Source organism: Salvelinus sp. IW2-2015, unplaced genomic scaffold (genome assembly GCF_002910315.2).
Source record: "Salvelinus sp. IW2-2015 unplaced genomic scaffold, ASM291031v2 Un_scaffold2493, whole genome shotgun sequence".
In the NCBI taxonomy this organism is placed as follows: domain Eukaryota; kingdom Metazoa; phylum Chordata; class Actinopteri; order Salmoniformes; family Salmonidae; genus Salvelinus; species Salvelinus sp. IW2-2015.
This window is the reverse complement of record NW_019943810.1, coordinates 113,490-118,022: the sequence shown is the minus strand read 5'-3', so window position 1 is coordinate 118,022 and position 4,533 is coordinate 113,490. Positions and strand designations below refer to the sequence as shown.

Genomic DNA, 4,533 nt, shown 5'->3' with positions numbered 1-4,533 from the left:
AGGTGGGTAAGGAGGAAGGGAGACAGTGAGGAGACAACAAACCAAATGGAGAAGGGTGGAAGAGAGCATGGAACACAGGAAGGGGAGAAATTATGAAAGTTGGTAACACTTTTTATGGTCTGGGTAAAGCTGATACTTACCGCTTGATACTTTCGGGTACTTACCTCATATAAGTTCATCATAATTGAGAACTACCTGGTAATTACTGGTGCCAAATGGACATATTGGTTGGTCCTTGTCAATTTACAATAATTGAATCAAGTTTTTGAAAAATTAAGCATTAATAGGAGGTTATATGACCTCGGGATGCTAACGATATTATGCCTCTCCTTGATTCGCCTGGCCTTCTTCGTCCCTCCCCTGCTTACAACTCTCCCAACCCAACCTTTCCCTCCCTCCCCCTCCACTTTCTTCCAGGTGAACTACTCCGGCACATCCGTCCTGACATGAAGACACATACAGACGCCCTCAGTGGTGGACCCCCAGGAGAACCGCAACAACAACACCAACAAGACCACCAAAGAGCCTGACCCCCGCCTCAGCCAGCAGCACGCCGACCAGCTGCTCCGCCAAGCAGACACACGTCCACGAGAGAGGGTGGGGGAGGAGGAGGTGGGGGCTCAGGGTCTGGTTCAGGCCCTGGAAGGCCCTATGAGCGGGCAGACTCTACGGAGAGCCGCAGGAGCCGTAAGGAGAGCAAGGAGCACCAGGAGCTCCAACACCACCACTCCTCCCATACCCGCCTAGATGCAACGATGCTGGGACAGAGTGGAGAGGAGAGGCCCCAGAGAAGGCACCACCACCCACGGGCCAGGCGGGCTCATCGGAGCACAGGAAACACCCGCAGCACCGCATGCCCCAGAGGACGAAGAGGGGGAGGTGGAGTGGTGGAAGAGGAGGAGGAGGGGAAAGGCGGCACAGAGCAGGGGACAGAAGGAGAAGGCGAGGGGAGCAAGAGGGGGTGATGGAGGTGAGAGGAGGCAGAGACGGCATCGCCATGCACTCAGTCAGGTGGATGGTGAGGGGAAGAGGACGCGGCAACACCGCAGGAAGTGAGGAGACCCTGACACACACAGACACACACACATATATACTCGCACTCACACTTTCCTCTGTCAACCAGTGTCTTTTACAGTAGTTCTCAGATCATTTCTGACATTCCATACTCCTTCTCTTCCATCAATCTCTCTTGTTCTTCCTCTCTTCCTGTTTCTTTCCTTCTCTTTCCCTCTATAGGGATGGTCCCAACCTGTCCACCACACGGCCCATCCAGAAGAGCCTCTGTAGACAGGACAGCCAGTACAGCGAGGACATGGACAATGTCATGAACAGTAAACTGGCCACCAGCCAGCCCCAGCTACCCCCAGGCTCCACCCAGCAGCCCTGCCCAGCCTCGGGCCTCCCCAGCCCAGCCAACCACACTACTCCAGGTCCRGGCTTCGGCCCTGCAGGCCTCAACACTCACCTGACCAACAGCAGCTCCCACCTGGGCCTAGATGGAAGCCTGGTTCCTGCATACGGAAGTAGCACCCGGATACCAGACCACACGGCAGTGGACATACCACCCATGTTTCCTTCCCACAACGCCATATTGCAGGGTGAGAGAGAGGGAAGAAAGAGGGGGGGATGGAGGGAGACTGTGTATGACCAAGGTTTATCAGGTMACATCTTCAGTCAAAACATTGAGAAACAGCCACACATGCCATGCTATTTCTGAATTCTTGTTTCTTCCCTTCATTCTTTCCTGTCCTTTCCTTTCCTCTCCTATCCACCCCCTCCCTCCCCCTCTGTCTCTCTCTCTCTCTCCTCCCTCTCTTTCTTGCATCCCTCCAGTCAATAAAAATGCTAACACAGAGCCTCTGCCTAAGAAGGAGGATAAGGATGATGATGATGATGAGAAGGGTGATGAAGATGGACCCAAACCAATGCCCCCCTATAGCTCCATGTTCATCCTCTCTACCACCAACCCGTATGTGGGCGCATGCATGCAGACACACACACACAATCACAATCACACACACACGTATATTCAGTATTAATTATGTTAATGATGCATTTTTTGTTGTTGTTGCAATGTGTGTGTGTCTGTGTGTGTGTGCTTGTGTGTGTGTGTGTGTGTGTTTGTGTGTGTGTGTGTGTACGTGCATGCTTGTGTGTGTCTGTGTGTGTGTGTGTGTACGTCCTTGCTTGTGTGTGTCTGTGYGTGTGATCAGGTTCCGGAGACTATGCCACTACATTGTGACTCTGAAATTCTTTGAGTTTGGTATCCTGTCTACCATCGCTATGAGCAGTATCGCCCTGGCAGCAGAAGACCCCGTCTGGCCAGAATCACCTCGCAACAATGTGAGACACTCAATGCTAGCTCTGTGTCCGTATTAGCTTATATTTACTCTCCATGCTAACTTAGCTATTAGCTAACTTTTACTTTACCCTCTGTGCTAACTTAGCTAGTTTAGCTAGCTTCTACTTTACCCTCCATGCTAACTTAGCAATTATAGCTAACTTCTACTTTACCCTCAATGTTAACTTAGCTATTATAGCTAACTTCTACTTTACCCTCAATGCTAACTTAGCTATTAGCTAACTTTTACTTTACCCTCCATGCTAACTGAACTATTAGCGAGCTTCTACTTTACGTCTGCTAACTCTGTGTCCTCTCTCTCCCTTTATGCAGGTTCTGCGCTACTTTGACTATGTGTTTACGGGAGTGTTCACCTTTGAGATGTTGATTAAGGTAATTGTGAATCTATTTCACTCTAGCTATACTTGTAATTTTTTGACGTGAGACAATCAATAACAAAACATATCCACTCTCTCTGTCGCCCTCACTCTAACATCCCCTCTCACTCTCTCTCTCACTTTCYCTCTCTCTCCCCCTCTTCCTCCTTCTCTCTCTCTCCACCTCCCCCCACCTCTCTCTCAGATGGTGGATCTGGGCCTGGTGTTGCACCAGGGCTCCTATTTCCGTGACCTGTGGAACATCCTGGACTTTATAGTGGTTAGTGGTGCTCTGGTGGCCTTCGCCTTCACGTAAGTTGTTACCCTCCTGCCCCGTCATCTCCTCTCCCCCAACTCTCTCTCTCTCTCTTTGTCCTGCCTGCTGCCCCATCTCCTCCTCTCCCCCATCTCCCCCTCTCTCTCCTCTCCTCTCTGCCCCCTCTCTCTGCTGTCCTTGCAAGTGGTCACAACGTCACTGCGCAGACAGCCTCACAGGCGCCCTGGAGCAAAGCCCCACTCTCTCTCTCTCCTCTGTCACTCTCTCTTCTGCCGCTCTCTCTTCTGTCACTCTCTCTTCTGTCACTATCTCGTCTCTTTATATCCCATGCTCTTGTTCTGTCTCATGTTCACACTCCCACGCTCTCTCTCTCCTGTCTCACTCTGTCTCAGTCTTAGCTCCTCTGTCTTGCTCTGTCTCACTCGATCAACAACCCTTCCACAACTTTCCCATAACATCCAACTCCCCAGGCTACTGGCACTACCGTTTCCCAATGCCCCTTTCAATCATCGTTCGCCAGAGGCAACCCCTTTCCTCTCCTCCTGTCCTTTATCCGCTTCCCATCTCACCTGCCTCCCTCGCTCCTCGTTTCTACTTCTCCCCCCTGCGGTCCAACACTATCCCCCTCCCCTTTCTCTCCAACGTCCACTACGCCCTCTCTCTCGCTCCTCTCCTCCCCCTTATCTCCCGTGGTGTGGAGGACCACCCCAGGCACCTGTAACCCTTTAGTGTCCCGGGCGGTTCTGGAACTTAGGGGCCTGAGCCGCACCCCTCCTCCACCCCTCCTACGGAGCAGGTATTTCAGCTTCCTTCTTCTGCACGCCACTGCCTGAGCTTGGGTCTGAGTGGGGGACAGGTGCTATGGCTGGTGATGGAGCTGGTACTATCGCTGGGGCTGGAGCTTGGTGTGTGGTATAAAGAAGGGTGCTTTAATGAAATATAAGGTTTAGGATGGAAGTCTGGTCTAAGTAAATGAACGGGAGCTGGGGGGTGTGGGAAAGAGAAGTGCTGGGTCTAAGCTAAATGGAACGGGAGCTGGGGTGGGGAAAGAAAGTGCTGGGTCTAAGACTAAATGGAACGGGAGCTGGGGTGTGGGAGAAGAGAGATGCTGGTCTAAGGTTAAATGGACGGGAGCTGGGGGTGTGGGAAGAGAGATGCTGGGTCTAAGGCTTAAATGGAACGGGAGTGGGGTCGTGGGGAAAGAAGAAGTGTCTGGGTCTAAGACTAAATGGACCGGGAGCTGGGGGTGTGGGGAAAGAAAAGTGCGGGTCTAAGATAAATGAACGGTAGCTGGTGGAGTGTTGGGAAAGAGAAGTGCTGGGTCTAAGACTAAATGGAACGGGAGCTGGGGGTGTGGGAAAGAGAAGTGCTGGGTCTAAGGTTAAATGGAACGGGAGCTGGGGGTGTGGGGAAAGAGAAGTGCTGGGGTTGTAGCCGGATCAGGATGGGGTAAAAAAGAAGAGGGTTAATGTTGAGACAAGGGGGTTAGGGCTGGAGGGGGGTGGGGCAGGTGCGAGGATTTGATTTACTCTCTCCTC

General features: G+C 52.1%; 1 pseudogene; it reads left to right on the top strand.

Annotated features, from left to right (window-relative positions):
* The first annotated feature begins 417 nt into the window (after positions 1–417).
* Positions 418–4,533, top strand: part of LOC112074095 (voltage-dependent P/Q-type calcium channel subunit alpha-1A-like) — an 85,829-nt pseudogene continuing 81,713 nt past the window's right edge.